Source organism: Pinus tabuliformis, chromosome X (genome assembly GCF_031772625.1).
Source record: "Pinus tabuliformis cultivar Carrire ecotype Pingquan chromosome X, CPIR1, whole genome shotgun sequence".
Lineage (NCBI taxonomy): Eukaryota > Viridiplantae > Streptophyta > Pinopsida > Pinales > Pinaceae > Pinus > Pinus tabuliformis.
The window spans coordinates 818,968,021-818,985,762 of record NC_142308.1 but is presented as its reverse complement, the minus strand read 5'-3'; the positions used below and the strand labels follow the sequence as shown (position 1 = coordinate 818,985,762).

Below are 17,742 nucleotides of genomic sequence, written 5' to 3'. Positions count from 1 at the left end.
TCTAAGTGCAATATGATCGAGGAAATGACCTACGGATGACCACAAGAAAAAATCGGTTTCCAGGTACTCAAGCTGATTTATATCCTCGCTTGCAAATTTTTTGATACAGTAGCTTGCATGGCTACTTCTCTACTAGATGATGAACTGACCGTGACACCCGTGCCAAAATTACATATGTAAAAAGAGATTGAGGGAAAGAAGATCCATTTTGGTTTTCGTGATCAATGAAAAATAAAATGGATTGGACTGGATAGTATGCGATTCGAAGTTGGGTGACACATTGGACACAATGAATGAGAGTGAAATCAAAATCAAATAATAGATTTGAATTCAGATTTATAGAGTGGGGAGATAAATATATTAATTCTCAATGCAGAGGGTCGTCTGTGGAGATAACGATATGAATAGGAAAATTTCTTAAACAAGGGAGATTATGTTCTCGTAGATGCTATGGGTTTGAGGTTTGAGATTGGGCAATGGAAACACAGGTGTTCATACATATGCAAATGGAATGAGTTTTCAAAAATAAATGATAAATGTATGAATGAACCAAATTAGAAAGAAAAGAGATTATATATGAATGGTTAATGAGCCAACCAAACACATTTATACACATACATGTACATAGTCTTAAATAGAATCTAGCTCACCATTGTAAGTATTATATATACATATTCATTACAATTTGGGATTAATTAGGGGTTATTACACCTTTTTAGGTTGCTTTTCCCTCCCTATTCATGAAGGAGTGACTCCTTTCTAGCTTTTCATTGGATCTCCTACCCATAGTGAGAGTTATTCCTTTTAAGTTAATTTACCTTTGTGACACTGTACGAGGTTCCTGATTTTAGTTTTAATGATGAGCCACTCATAATTGAGGGAGGGTGAGGTAATATTTCATCAATTTTGTGTAAGTTTCTTAGTTACATTACCTTTCCTTATTATAATAAGAGAAACCCTTGCTATATTTCTTGACCTCCTTATCATTTCTTAGAGTGGAATTTCTATGGTGCCTCCCTACTACTACATAGAGTTCCCTTTTTGTTACATAGGCTCCTTGTTACTACTTGAATTTCTTGCTATAAGGTTGTGTTGTCCTCCTTGAATAAGATGGGAGTTTCTACCTCTTTAGGGTATCTTGGTCTCTTATCTTATGATGAGAGAGGCCTCTTTTTTGGATTACCTAACCTCCATACCATTATGTAGAGTGAAATTTTTATGTTATCTTAGCCTCCCCACTCATGATCATAGTGCCCTATTTTATATTTTTTTGACTCCCTTCCATTCTTAGGAATGCCCTATTTTTATTTCCCAACCTCCTTTCCACTACTTGGAGTTCCATTTTTAGGTTACTTGGCTGCCATACGATTACTTTGAGTGCCCACGTTAGGCTTCCTTTTCTTCCTATTACTACTTGGGTAGTTATATTTAGGTTTCTTAGCCTCCCTACAACTTCTTGAAGTGATCATTCTAGATTTCCTAGACTTTATGCCACTACTTAGATTGCTCTCTAGATCACTTTCCTCCCTTCCTATTATCTTCCCCTTTGATGAGGATGTAATGTCTTGTTTTTAAGATATGTAAATAATTTTCTAAAATGAACACTAGGTAGTAAATACGTCTTCAAATATTTTATTTGCGTAATAATGAGAAGTTATGCTACAAGGACATTCCATCTAACAATTTTCTTACAATTACATATTAAACCCCACTCAAAAATAAGAATGAAAAGAACAACAAAAGCTCGACCTTATTTATGATTAAAATGGAATAAGAGGTTACATGCCAATGCTTGGTTGTAAAATAAGGTGATGTTGTGGCCTCAAAATATGAATGCAACAAGATGGAATTTGGCCTCCTAAAATAATTACTTCTCCAAGCATTATTCACTTGCGAGAGATCTGGTTGACCTCTCCTCATGATATCCACATTAATCCCTACTAAGTGGATCTAACTTGAACCCTCCTTTTTCAAGTTGCTAGGGTATAATGTCTCAATACCAAATCTCGTTTACTAGATCAACTAGGTTAGATCACTTACCACTGAAACTAACCCACTTTCATATGGTATTTCACCCATACAATCTCCAATATCTCAACTCAATAGAAGATAGTAATCCCAATGGATGCTTAGGAGGTGAGCTCTCATGTCTTTTTATAGTCGTGGACTATCAAAAGACCACGGGTCATCCAAATACCATAGGTAATTTTCTTATTTCAATAAAGTGACTTACAATATTCTTTTTCTCTAGTCATAATTTTAAATAACTAATTCCCTGATATTACATCATTAATTTTTAATTAGTAGCCTATGGGAATGGCCATGATGCTATGTTAGTCTTTATTCTCAATGCTAAAAAAAAGGTACACTACAGTCCTCTCTTCCCAAAATTTCTTGACCCCAAGCAATTCCAACCTCAATACCAGGACCCCAAATGAATCTCAAGAATTCATATTGCATCAATAAGATGGAATCCATAACTTGTATGCTCTGACCAATTCCTAGATGCTAAATGAATCTAAAGAAGGCTCAACTAAAATCCTATTACACCAATAGGATATTATCAATCTCAGTACCTCCTGCCAACTTTCCCATGGTGCAACAAATTATCCATCGTAAAAACCCTTGATCCCAAAAAAGTATGTGGAAATATTTAGTGTAGTTTTTCCATATCTTCTTAGTGTTTCTAAACTCCTCATCATGGTCATGCACCCTTAGTAATCATCCTAACAAAACCATCATTCTATGAAGCTTGCATTGTTTGACATAACTTTAGACTAGAAATCTCTTATTCAGAAGTTGGGTTCCCATGCTACTGTATTCATTTCCCAAACCCACTACTGATTGGAGAAAATTTGACCTCTAGTGCTCCCCGACAAACATGCTCTTGGAGTATTTCCCCAACAAATGTGATATCCAACCAACAAGGAAGTATGTTGCAAGTTATACAGAAAGAGTTTCTGCCATTTTTTCGGCTTCTTCCTCCTATTTTTTCTCCCCTTCCTGGTTACATGTATCCATATTGCAAGGTGATCCAAATAGATCCCACTGCCAAATATGGTAATCAAAGCTCAACCTTATGATGGGATGACCCACTAGGGTCTTATTGTAATCTAGAGAAAAGTATGCATTAGTCACCTAGTAGGATGCAACATTGAGTAAACTTAAAGAGTTATATTCATCACATGGAAGATAAAAGAGACACAAAATTAATAGAGAGACAACAACAATGAACTTTTATTAATATATCCTCAATAATGATTCAATCACATAGAGATGAGCACATTCATATTTATATCCCTAAGTATATAGTTATGACAGTTTAAATGTCTTGACCGACTTGATCATACTGAATTTGTTAGTCGACTTGACTAAGGGTCTTATCAAATTATAATACATTCTTGGGTGAGTCGACTTGACTAGGATAGTCGACTAACTCAACTAGCCCCTCCAAAATATCCCATACCCTGGATTTCTTCTTCATCATGAAGAAGGGGGAGAGTTAGAGAACTACAAAATTTGAAGTGTAGTATAAGAGGATAGAAGAAACAAAGAAGATAAGAAAATAATATCATGTTGGTTGAGTGGTAAATGATGAACCCCAAAAATGGATAATTATTTGGGCTCATTCAACCTAGTAATTCGACTTAATCCACCATTCTCATTAGTTTATTGCATGTTTTTTATTATATTTATGCTAATAGAGTGAATGGGGTTAGTCATTATGCCAACAAGTCTAATGGGTGCTTTGTGTAGTCTTTTTGGTCAATTTGGAGACGAAATCAAGGGGTTTAATGAGCACTTGGCAGCCAAATTCGTGGGAGAACAAGAGAGAGGATTTGTAGGAAGGTGTCCCCTTCATTTATGGGCCCTTACCTTGAATTCTCCACCATCAGCTCAGAGTTCAAGGGCCACCAAATCAATTATCCAAGGGCAGCCAAGCAAGTCAAGTACGACTGCTGTTAACTACAAGTTTTGGGCAGCCGAGTCCCTAAAGTTTAGGAGGACTATTGGGGTCCTCAATTTGTATAAATAAGAAGGCTTAGGGCCTCAATTGGGTTAGCCAGTAGTTAGTCACTTTATAGTCATTTTTTATTCATTTTGTAGTCATTTTGTAGTTCGATTTTTAGGCAGCAGATTAGCTTTGCTTTCAGCACATTTTCAAGTTCTCCTTGTGGACAGTTTTTTGAATGTAACATTTCTTTTGATCAATAAAGATGAATCCAGCTTTGCACCAGCTCTAAATCTCTCTTAGGAGGTTGTAGCTCTTGGGGTTGGGCCCATCTCAAGTGCCCAGTACCTCCTTTGTTTACTTTCATGTATCTTTGCTGCATTCTTAGAATAAAATCTGTTATTTAGATTTAAACCTTGTTTTATTATTTATGTTGTTTTTGATGAGTAAAATAGCTTTTCATGCTCAGATTTAGTTGATAGGTTGTTAACAGAAAAAGCTTCAAAAAAAGGGCCAACAAACATCTGTGGTTTCACCTCTCCCTCAGTGGGATCAGGAGCTGTGACTAGGATGACTTTGCTGCCCACAAAAACACTGATTTTGCTTTGCCACGCAATCACTAGTGTTTGATCGTCATGTGTAGAAGTTGGTTACAAGTTCAGACTTTCATTTTCTTAGTTGCATGAGTTAAAATACATGGTTTCATTGTAGGTCACACTTCTGTTCATTCTCTTTACTAACAGCTAGCAAATTAGGTCAACGAAACTAGGTCTTTGAGTTTACAAGTCTTTGTTGGTTCAGATTGGAAAAAAAACTTGCAGAGCACCTGTACCACTCCTTCATCTGCTTACTCTCCATCAGCACCATCCACTCCACCCTCTACTTAGAATCCTTACCTCACGTTTGCCACATTTTCTCACATAACCCTAGTTTTTGTACATCATTGTTTAAGCCTTCTTTGAGCCAACTTAGTTATCTACACCTTCTCACCACTCCATCCACCAGTCCCTGGGCCACTTCAGACCCCTATCCTACCTCCATATCCATTCATGCATCTTCCCTCACTCACCCATCCTCCAAAATCCAATTTTAAAACATCTTGTAGAAATTCCTGAAACATCGTGTAGAACCCCTGCAGACTTCCTGTAGAAGCTCACGAATGAGGTTTCTTGATAGCCAAACCCTGTGAAATTCTTTGGAAGGGTGTTAGGGACCCCTTAGGCCCTCTATGAAGCTTCCCAACCTCTTCCAAGCATTTCCTCTTGCCAATCCACCTCTGCACAGTCACAAACAGTTAAAAGCACATGCATGATAATTCTAATAACTTATTAAAAAATACAAAAAGATGTTTTCTTCAGGTAGAGGTAGTCTAGACACATGTATTTTACCTTCATAGAAGTAATGGCATCCCTTCCAGTAGTTTTCATTCTCTCCTTTGCATCAGTAGGACTAGCTGGTAGAATTAGGGTTTGCTAGGATTTGCGTTACTTTTTGTATTTCAGTTTCTTTCTGCAAGTAGATTAGCTTCCTTTGAGTTAGCTTTCATCCATCAGCTAAAAAGCTTCTTCTAAGAGCTCATAGAAGTTGGCATGAGCCCCTAGCAGACTTGTGCCAGCTGACCAAGTGACAACTGCGGCAAGAGCTAGTACTTGTGCATACAGCACCGTCGCTTCCAAGTTTGTTACGAACTACCGGGTTGATAAAATTAAAGAAGGGAGTTCTAGGAGTTGTATCATTATTGCTGCAATACTGGGGCCCACCATATTTTTGGCGCCGTTGCCGGGGAAGCGTCAGAGTATTAGTGATTGCTGCTATTCTTCTATTTTCTACTACAACCTTCTGCTAAGTAGTTAATTTCATTTCCATTTTGCAATTTCATTTCCGCAAAAGTAGTGTAGACATTTCCTGCTTTCATAGATTAGCATTTCAATTCCACAATTTCATTTTTGCAAGCGTAGATTAGCATTTCAATTCCGCAAGCATAGCCTAGCATTTCATTCCTGCAATTTCATTTGAGTAAAATAGATTAGTCCTTTCCTGCTTTCATTTCAATTCCGCATTTTCATTTTAGCAAGATAGTTAGTTGCAGTTCAATAGATTGAAGTTTTGCAGGTACAAGAAGAAAAATACAAAAATCAACCAAAAATATTTCTTTTCATGCCTTGTAGGAGTAGAGATAGTTCAGAAAAATGATTGCACAACACCCCCACTGCTTCACATAGCCAACCTTCTCTCTTCTTCGATGGTTGTGAGAGAAGAACCCCTAAGTGGCCAACAAGACATATTTAAAGAACCTCTAGGGGAGAAGAAGAATAAAACATTCCTCTGGAGCAAATGGCTACAAGTAGAAATGTTTGGAGCAGTACTTTGTCCAAAAATAAATTTGAAACTCAGATGGAAGATTTCAAGAGCGAGATGAGGCAGTTTCTTGCCATGCAACTGGATACCTTGTAGATCCAAAGGAAGCAAGAGGAAACCAAGAGGGCTTTGGCCATTTTCTGTCCCAGGTGCATTAGAAAGCATCCTAGGAATGAATGTCCATCGCACTCAATAGAAGTGTGTTTTGTTTGTGAAAGAGACCATCCTACGAACCAATGCCCTTCCTTGCCCGAAATTAAAGCTACATATCAAAGGGCCAAAGGAGCCACTGAACCACTCTATTATATGAACCAAAGGAGGCCGCATGGACCTAGATCTTACCAACAGGAATTGCAAGGGACACTCGAGACCTATTATGACCCCTATCAAGCCACTTTCATGCCTTCTTGCGGTCCCCCTGTTCATCCTTCCTAGTTCACACCTCCTCCTTGTTCCTTCACAGATCCATATTAAGCCCAACCAGTTGCTCATTCGTTTCACTCTTATGCTCAGCCACAACCTCAGTGGAATGCACCTCATCAGGGGTGGAGGCCCCAGTACAACTCTCCTTCTGCTCATTTGCCTCCACCACCTGCCCAACCACAATGCCATCCACCCCCATCTCAATTACAAACCTCCACTCAACTACCCGTACCACCATTTCCAAAACCATACAATGGAGCAGCTCAACCCAATTGCAAAGCTGAGGCACAACATGTCCGAACAACTCCTCTTGAGCTCAATGATCTTCATTATAGCTCAGGAAGAGTATTGCAAAAAAGAGACTATATTGCAAGCAATGAAGGACCACATCCAGCAAAAGAAGATTCAAAAGAGGAAATCAAAGCACCATGGGCTGCACTTGATGAAGAGAAAACATCGGAAGCAGAGATCAAGAAAGCTCCCTCATGGTTACCATCAAACCCTCCATGTAGTGAAGAGAAAAATCAGCAAAAAGTGGAAGATGTGAGGGTCATGATAGAAGGTGACACGAAACATGATCCAGATCAGCAAAAGGACCAAGGATATCAGAGCTATATTGGAATATGGTTTCAGAAGGTCACTAAGTTGCAGCAGTACCCTCTTCTTCAGCTATGTTTGATCCCTTCAAAGTCAAATCATTTGGTCTCTGAAATCCGGATAGCTGTCAAAGCATGCATTTCAAGCCTCCACATCATCTTGTCTCTAATCTCGATGTGCACATGGCTTCATTGGAAGTATTCTTATACTTGAAAAGACTTTTGTTTTTCAAGTAGGGTAGGGTAGAAAAAAAAAAAAAAAAATTGAAAATAAGATGAAAATAAAAATCTAAGGTGAAAACCTCCTCGGAGGCACCTTAGATTGGCTCATTGATTGAAAACCTCCATGAGGCGATCAATGGGTTGGGAAAAAAGAGAAGAGAGAATAATATCTCTGGGTGAAAACCTCCCTTGGAGGCGCCCAGGGTAGGCAATTAGGGTGAAAATCTCCATGAGGCGCCCTAGTTGTTTTTCAAAAAAAAAGAGAGAAAAAGAAAAATAAAAATAAACCTAATTTCCATTGGATAATTGCGGGTTGCAAGAAGGACATTGCAGGTCAGGAGGATCACTCAAAACAAAGACAAAGGAGTTTTTGTGCCTTCTACAGGAAGTTCTGTATTTTTACAGGAAACATTCTGTAGAACCTTCAAGTGAGCCAGATTCGATTTTGGAAGGGAATCTAAAGTTTGGAATCTGTTGGTTATACCTACAAGCATCCATGTTTCCATTCCTCACCCTTTTCCATCATTTTTCCACCTCATTGTGCTTCTTTTATGAAAACTATGTTTTCTACATGAAGTTCCTGTAGAAATTACAAGAAGCTAAAAATGGATTGGCAAAAGGTGGTTTGGCGAACACGATAGCTTCCACAAGGGTTCAGAAGTCCTCCTGCAAAATCTTAAAACTCCTCCTCCATCATCTCCATGCCTGCATCACAGCCCAAGCTTAGCTTCCCTTTCCATGCAAAAACTTGCAGAATGCTTTGAAGAAAAAAATACATAGAACAAAATTTGTTTTTTCCATGACTTGAAAACCATGCATCCATTTGAAAAACCATTTTACGGGGAATTGTATAGGGACGATGGCAACATGCCCAAGCAGTTTCAGCCCATTCCGATGCACGGTTTCCAAGAAATCTGCCTCCATCACCGTCAGCCATTTTTACATTTTCTCCATATCCGTGCATCCATTTCAAAACTTGTTTCATGGGGAGATGCATATGGGTGAGAATAGCCTACCCAAGCAGTTTCAGCCGATTCCGATGCACGGTTTCCAAGAAATTGATCTCTGAAATATTCAGCCATTTTCCATTTTTCTCGAAATATGTGCATCCATTGATCTCAATTTTGCTATGGGAGGTGCATCATGATGATAGGAACATGCTCAGTAAGTTTCAGATCGATCCGATCTATCGTTCGGGAGCAATGGAGAAAACAAGTTTTGGTCCTGTGAAAATTCAGCAGCAGCAGCTTGAGGGTGCAGATCTAAACGTGGAAACGAACTCCTGTAGCTTAGATCTAGCTAGAGGATACCTACACAAGAAAAATAACCGCACATCAGACAGAAAAGAGCTGATAGCACAAAGGATCCATCATGCAACCACCGAAACAGATGCATGCAGTAGCAAAAATCACCTCGCAGTAACCATTTGACTTCAAGTACGTGACTAAAACGCATTCCTTTGATTGCATGAATGTAATTCGGAAACAAAATGAGCAATGAGATGGTTAGGATTACAAAAATCGGTGGCCAGGTAACTGGCCACCCTCATCCAGTTCAATAGCACTCGGTGGGTGAATAAGACACGTGCGCTCAGCCATCTCAGGAGGAAATCAGAAAACAGGTAGTGATGACCAGTTAAACTTCAGCGTGATTGATGGTGTGATCACAGGTAGGAAATATGATAATTTTTGGCAGCACTTCCGTCTGCATGGCCAACACATGTTTTTGCCACCTCACTGTAAATCACGCAGCAATTAACGAATGCTCAGCTGAAACTCACGGACTGCTGTTAACTTGCACTTGCAACATTTTCAACTGAAGTATGCATCCTCTGCTTCCACAAAATGATTAACCCATCATCCTCCATTGAGCTTTGTGGCCTGGTTCACAATTCTCCAGTGTATGGTCTCACTCAGAGGCGCAGGGGCACTCTACATGCGTTTCTACATGAAGACGTCCTACAGGAAAGTATAACAAAGTTGTACAGAGCAGAAAAGCCCGAGTTTTTCTTCATCAAATTTGGAGCCTAAAGAGAGATATGTAGCACAAGGGAAGAAGATTTTGCAGCCTCATCATTTATTAGATGGACTAACAGAGGTACTGGGAGAGAATGATGAACTTCAAACGCTCAAAGATGGGCTATTTGGAGATGTGTTAAGGTCCACACAGGAGGCCATCATTCTTCCACCATGGATTGTTCTTGCAATACGGCTAAGGCCTGGTGTGTGGGATTATGTCCGTGTCAATGTTGATGAACTTGCTGCTGAACAGCTTTCTGTGGCTGAATATTTGGAATTCAAGGAGCACCTTGTGGATGAAAGTGTCAAGGATAAATATGCATCGAAACTAGACCTTGAGCCCTTCAATGAATCTTTTCCTCGCCCAACATGGCCATCTTCCATTGGTAGTGGAGTTCAATTTCTCAATCAGCATTTGTCTTCAAGATTATTCCATGATAGAGAAAGCATGCAGCCCTTGCCAGATTCCCTTCGCGCACAGCTACAGAGGCCAGAAGCTGATGCTGAATGAGAGAATACAAAGTTTGTCCAAGCTATGCTCAGTCTTGGTAAAGGCAGAGGAATATCTTAAAAAGTTCCCCAAGAATACACCATATACAGAGTTTGAATACAAATTACAAGAAATGGGATTGGAAAATGGATGGGGAGACAATGCAGAACATGTCTTGGATATGATTCATTTGCTCTTGGAGACTCTGCAGGCCCCTGATCCATCAACTTTAGAAACATTTCTAGAAAGGATTCCTACGGTATTTAATGTTGTGATTCTTTCACCTCAGGGTTATTTTGGCCAAGCAAATGTTTTAGGAATGCCAGATACTGGTGGACAGGTTGTGTATATACTTGATCAAGTTCGTGGAGTGGAGAATGAAATGTTGTTGAGAACAAAACATCAGGGATTGGACATCAAACCTGAAATTATTGTCGTGACTCGGTTGATTCCTGAGGCCTATTGTACAACATGTAATCAACGAATTGAAAAAAAGCCACAGGAAAAGCAAGAGGAAAAGCAAGAAAGAAAAAGAAGGAAGAAACAGAGAGGGAAAAAAAAACAAGTTTAATCCCTGGAAATTGTTGCAGGTTGTAGGAACACCATGCAGAAAGGGGGCCTCCCAACAGAAGAAGAAGGGTCCCTACCAAGTTCCCAGGCATCCTCACATCAATCGCCTCCATGAACACTCATTTTTTTAGGGTTCAAACACAATCTAGTCATGGTTCAACCTTCTACGGGAAGCTACAGGACTTTCTACAGGAAGTTCTGTATTTCCACCAGAAACATCCTGTAGAGCCTTTGGGCAGGCCAGAATCGATTATGGAGAGGGATTTGAAGCTTGAAGTCCGTTGAGGAGGCATGCAACCACTCTATTCTTCCATCCTCCACTGGTTTCATCTCCTTTCACCACCATTGCCACCATCTGATTAAATATACTTGCACAATCATACCAAAGCTGAAAATTCTCTAGGAAAAGGAGCAGATAGTGGGAAGGAGCAGAGAGAAAAGCATGATTTCATGACCGAGAAGAGGCCATCACTTCAGAAGCTTGGCATGACAGGGAGGCCACCAAGGCCATCAAAGATGAGGAGATAGATTGGTTACTCAGAGGATGAGCAACACTTTCAGTAGGGGGGTGATGATGAGCCCCGAAAATGGATAATTATTTGGGCTCATTCAACCTCCTAATTCGACTTAATCCACCATTCTCATTAGTTTATTGCATGTTTTTTATTATATTTATGCTAATAGAGTGAACTGGGTTAGTCATTATGCCAACAAGTCTAATGGGTGCTTTGTGTAGTCTTTTTGGTCAATTTGGAGACAAAATCAAGGGGTTTAATGAGCACTTGGCAGCCAAATTTGTGGGAGAACAAGAGAGAGCATTTGTAGGAAGGTGTCCCCTTCATTTATGGGCCCTTACCGCGAATTCTCCACCATCAGCTCGGAGTTCAAGGGCCACCAAATCAACTATCCAAGGGCAGCCAAGCAAGTCAAGTAGGACTGCTGTTAACTGCAAGTTTTAGGCAGCCGAGTCCCTAAAGTTTAGGAGGACTGTTGGGGTCCTCAATTTGTATAAATAAGAAGGCTTAGGGCCTCATTTGGGTTAGCCAATAGTTAGTCATTTTGTATTCATTTTGTAGTCATTTTGTAGTTCGATTTTTAGGCAGTAGATTAGCTTTGCTTTCAGCACATTTTCAAGTTCTCCTTGTGGACAATTTTTGGAATGTAACATTTCTTTTGATCAATAAAGATGAATCCAGCTTTGCACCAGCTCTAATTCTCTCTTAGGAGGCTGTAGCTCTTGGGGTTGGGCCCATCTCAAGTGCCCAGTACCTCCTTTGATTACTTTCATGTGTCTTTGCTGCATTCTTAGAATAAAATCTGTTCTTTAGATTTAAACCTTGTTTTATTATTTAGGTTGTTTTTGATGAGTAAAATAGCTTTTCATGCTCAGATTTAGTTGATAGGTTGTTAACAGAAAAAGCTTCAAAAAAAGGGCCAACAAACATCTGTGGTTTCACCTCTCCCTCAGTGGGATCAGGAGTTGTGACTAGGATGACTTTGCTGCCCACAAAAACACTGATTTTGCTTTGCCATGCAATCACTAGTGTTTGATCTTCATGTGTAGAAGTTGGTTACAAGTTCAAACTTTTGTTTGCTTAGTTGCATGAGTTAAAATGCATGGTTTCATTGCAGGTCACACTTCTGTTCATTCTCTTTACTGACAGCTAGCAAATTAGGTCAACGAAACTAGGCCTTTGAGTTCACAAGTCTTTGTTGGTTCATATTGGAAAAATGACTTGCAGAGCACCTGTACCACTCCTTCATCTGCTTATTCTCCATCAGCACCATCTACTCCACCCTCTACTTAGAATCCTTACCTCACGTTTGCCACATTTGCTCACATAACCATAGTTTTTGTACATCATTGTTTAAGCCTTCTTTGAGCCAACTTAGCTATCTACACCTTCTCACCACTCCATCCACCAGTCCCTGGGCCGCTTCAGACCCTTATCCTACCTCCATATCCATTCATGCATCTTCCCTCACTTACCCATCCTCCAAAATCCAATTTTAAAACATCCTGTAGAAATTTCTGAACATCCTGTAGAAATTCCTGAAACATCTTTTAGAACCCCTGCAGACTTCCTATAGAAGCTAATGAATGAGGTTTCTTGATAGCCAAACTCTGTGAAACTCTCTGGAAGGGTGTTAGGGACCCCTTAGGCCCTCTCTGAACCTTCCCGGCCTCTTCCAAGCATTTCCTCTTGCCAATCCACCTCTGCACAGTCACAAACAGTTAAAAGCACATGCATGATAATTCTAATAACTTATTCAAAAATACAAAAAGATGTTTTCTTCAGGTAGAGGTAGTCTAGACACATGTATTTTACCTTCATAGAAGTAATGGCATCCCTTCCAGTAGTTTGCATTCTCTCCTTTGCATCAGTAGGACTAGCTGGTAGAATTATGGTTTGCTAGGGTTTGCGTTACTTTTTGGCTTTCAGTTTCTTTCCGCAAGTAGATTAGCTTCCTTTGAGTTAGCTTTCATCCATCAGCTAAAAAGCTTCTTATAAGAGCTCATAGAAGTTGGCTTGAGCCCGTAGCGGACTTGTGCCAGCTGACCAAGTGACAGCTACGGCAAGAGCTAGTACTTGTGCATAAGCACCGTCGCTTCCAAGTTTGTTACGAACTACCGGGTTGATAAAATTAAAGAAGGAAGTTCCAGGAGTTGTAGCATTATTGCTGCAATACTAGGGCCCACTAGTAAATAATCATTTTGTAATCAATGGAGAAGGTTGTGCATCTATTTTCTAATGTGCTAACTAGTTGATTGATCTTTTAGATTGATCATCCATTGTTCCTTGTAATATTTCCTCGCATTTCAATATGAAAATTCCCCTTATTGTTTTATCCACCAATGACCAATTAGATCCCTCAATTTCTTATTCTAGAATTTTAAACTACTCATGCGAGATAAATGAGCAACATTAAGATGTGTTTGGCTATAAAAATTGAAATTTAGGTTGAGGAAGAGTCATACGTGCTGAGGGTGTTGGGATAGGGGTTCCTCCAAATGTTATTTAATAGATTTTGGGTGCAAGTATTTGAATTTTTCCATTAAATACCGATTAGTCTTTCACAGACTACTAGGCGTGCACCTAGAGGGCTTTCATATCTACTAGATCTTTTACTTGTCTTGATGAAGAGATTTCTTGCATTACCAGAAAGTTAGGGGTATGTTTTTTTCTAATTTTTATATTTTTCATTGAAATTATGTAGGTACTCGATGACATTAGAGGCTTCAATTTATGCTCTCTTTACTTCTTTGAGCCACAACCTCTCCCCTTGCATTATGTTACTTTCTACCTTTGTTTCTTGAATTACCTTATTTTCTAGTGGAGTTGTGGCTTGACTTTCAAATGTGATATGATGTTGTGCTGATAAATCCAGAATTAACATATGTTGTGCCCACAAATGACTACATATGTTTGAAATATAGGTCAACCAATCCTTTATAATAGTGTTAAGTGTTGCAAACTTATGCAATGTTCTTTTCATCCTCTGTTTGGCTTGCATAAAGACCTTATATTCATATTGTAAAACAATCGATAATTCTTGACTCCCTTGTTCTCTAGCCTTTTGTTGCAACTACGAAACTTGTTTATTCATATGTACATTGTAATCTACCAATTGGTAGAAAAATTGGTGAATAGTAGTAAGTAGATCATCAATCTAGGTGGGGGTGTCAAGTTGAAGTTTTTATACTATTAGGTTCATGAAATCCAACCAAATATCCTCTTCTTGTTGCTTCCTATTTCTCATATTATCACTGTCAAACTATTTCTTCTTCCATCTTCCCCTAGATTCCTTCATTGTTATTGGAACAATGGCTTCCAACATGTTAAATTTAATGTCAGATGCTTGACCAACTCGAGTAAGGCATAAGAATAATATTATGCAAGCCCATTTTACTTGAGAGTCTTTGACTTGAGCAATAATAAGTCATTTCAGTTCTTTGTTATTATCCCACTAGTGAATTCTTTAATCCATGCATTAAAGATAATGGTTTTCATAATTTTTTCCATGGTATGTGGTAACATAGTAATATTGTAGATTTAAGTAGATGTAATGTATAGTGATTTATCCAACCATAAAACACCATCATGGTACCGACTATTATATATTTTGGAGCTTCCTCCTTCAAGCCCTAGAAATCTGTGACCAAGGGTGTGCTTAAGTAGTCTCGAATTCTAGCTTGGTGTAGCATCTAGACATTCATGATCCACTTCTTATCAACAACATCTAATTATTTGAAAGCTACATCGTTCTTATCCCATTATGGCTCATTAATTTTCGCTGATTTTATGTTGTGGAGTTGAGCCTCCAATTCTGTTGTTGTGTTCCTATCGAATCAAGTCTTCGCTCTTGCCTCCATGAAGGTCTCTTTGACTTGGAAGTGCACACATATCCTTTTAATTTTGAAGGAATCCTGGAATTATTACCCTTATAAACACTCAAGGATATATGAGTTTGATATTGATAGACTTGGTATGCCTAGAATTTTAGAAAACTAGATCATTGCAGTCAACAAAATCTCAAAAATAATAGTGGGTAAATTTAGTGCCTCGGTTGGTTTTATGCAGAGAGTATTAAGTGCATTATTAATTTCATCCATGACTTGCTATTGTTCTTGTATCATCGCATTAACACAAATCATTTCCATTACTTGGAATTCATGCAACGTGCATGGCCAATTTGTCCTTCTATTTTTTGTGGTTGCTTGACCTTTTGAATGTGCTATGTCATTGAAATAATTTAAATGAGATGTGATATCTTTGTAGGTCATGCTATCCAAAATGGGTATAGTCATTTGGTCCCTATGTAGTTTAACTTTTAGTATTTATTTTCTTATTTTGGTCGAGTCAATTTCCCTTTTGAAGCATTCTCAAAATCTAAGTTGATCAACTTTCTTTCTTACATGGTGCTGCAATTTTCAGTGTTGGCCTACATTTTGATAAGTTTTATTATTCAATATTTTTCTCGAGCCTTGTCCTTTCTCCATTGCTTTGAATTAAATTTTTGGCATGATGAATCTTTTTTTACAATACTTACTTGTTGGCATAGTTGTTATTGTATCAACTTTTATAACATCTCCTTATAATATTACTTATTGGATTATCTTAATGACTGAAATTAAACTTAAAAATATTGTACAATTGGTTGGTAAGCTAAACTACAACGTTGTGGTTTTCAGACTAGCCCAAGTTTTCAAGCTAGCCCATGTTCCTAGTGCTTTAGAGAGGCTTTCACTTGTAATATGTTGACATTGTTAAATGATATATATTTTTTAGTCGAGAACCATTTACGAGTGATTCAAATAGGTTCCTTTGAAGTGTTATTAGTTGCACCACACCTAAAGAATGTATATCCTATATCATAAAGGGGCCTAACCATGCAATTTCCAATTTCATCAATCTCCCCCTTATTCGACTATCATATATTAATGCTAGATCTCCTACTTTCAAGTTTTTTGTTTATATATTTCTATCATGCCATGATTTTTTCTACTTTTTTTTGCGTGTTACTGGTGAAGTGTATGCAATGTGTCTTCTAAGCATTGTAGCTAGTGAATTCATTATTTCTCAGTTTTTTCAATGATGTACTCCAACACATATGATATGCTTAACACATTTCTAGTTTAATTTAGTGGTAATATTTCTTCTTATCCATAGACTAATTTAAATGGTGTGTACCTGGTCAATTGATTATACGTAGTACGATATGCCCATAAAATTGATGATATTTTGTCATCCTAGTCATCTTTGTGAGTCCTTTATGTAATGTCTTGTTAAAATATTAGACTGCACCATTTTTGTATGGGTGATATACTATTCTATTCCTGTGGTTAATCATGAATTATTGTAGCAATGTTTTGATTGTAGACTTAACAAAATGTGTACCTTTTTCACTAATTATACTCACGGGACAACCAAATATTGTTACTATATTTTGATAAATAAATTTAGCAGCTATTTCTTTTGTACAAGGCTCAACTATTTCAACTTACACCCACTTTTTAGATTACTCCACTACTATGATAATACACTTTGTGCCTATACTTTTATCCCTTTTGGGAAATGGACCAACAAAGTCTATTTCGAAAAGATAAAATGGAAAGGTTGGGTTTATGGAGTGGAGTGGTAGTTGGTTTCTAGACAACAGTTATCCTAAGCTTTGGCAGATATCACATTTATAGTCTTCTCTTCAACAATATCAAAACAAGGTTGGCCACCATAATCATGCTTGTAATATTTTCCTAGATATCATATCTCCTTCATAATGTCCATTAGCACCTTCATTATGAGCTTCATTTATAATATCCTTCCTTTTGTGTTTTAAGCACATCTTTGAAGTATTTTTTTTCTGTTCCCATTTTGTATAATTATTTATTGATTAGTGTGAGTGGGATTCTTTTATTGCTATGTTTTTAGTTTTCTTTTTATGTATCCCATCAGGTGTTCTTCCTATGTGCAAAAACTAGGAAATTTCTACAAATTCCATGGGAATTGCTACTAATTCAAATAAATGTGCATCTTATGAGTTGTCATTAAGTTTTGTCAATTCTTCACATGTTTCTAGTTGATATAAATGGTTAGGTACGATATTGTTTTCCTAGGTCATAGTATCACTTCAAATTCAAAATCGTAGAAAAATAATATCCATTGACATATTTTACCCTGATGTACTGGTTTATTGACGAGATACCTTAAACGTTGATGATTTGCGAAGAATATAAAAGGATTGGTTAAAATGTAATGGCATAATTTTTATAGAGTAAAAACCATGGAAGCTAATTGACATTCCATCGTTGAGTAATTTATTTTGCCTTTGTTTAATTTTCCGCTAGGGTTCACATTTGGATGGCATGTGGACTCGCTATTAGGATATGCTAGTACAACTCTGACTACCACATAGGTGCTTTGACCCACTCTCTTTTGAGGAGTTGGAAAGAATTGTCACATTCCTTATTTCAATTATATGGAAAATCCTTCTTTAATAATTCATCAATTAAGAAATTTATATCAGAGTAATGTTGGATGAACTTTCTACAGTATCATGTGTGCCCTAGAACAATTTTAATCTGCTTTCAGTTCACTCAGGCTTTGAAATCAA

At 38.0% G+C, this 17,742-nt stretch overlaps 1 pseudogene; it reads left to right on the top strand.

The window, feature by feature from the left end:
• Positions 1 to 9,395: 9,395 nt before the first annotated feature.
• LOC149142289 (sucrose synthase 2 pseudogene) lies at positions 9,396 to 10,080 on the top strand (annotated as a pseudogene).
• The last annotated feature ends 7,662 nt before the right edge of the window (positions 10,081 to 17,742 follow it).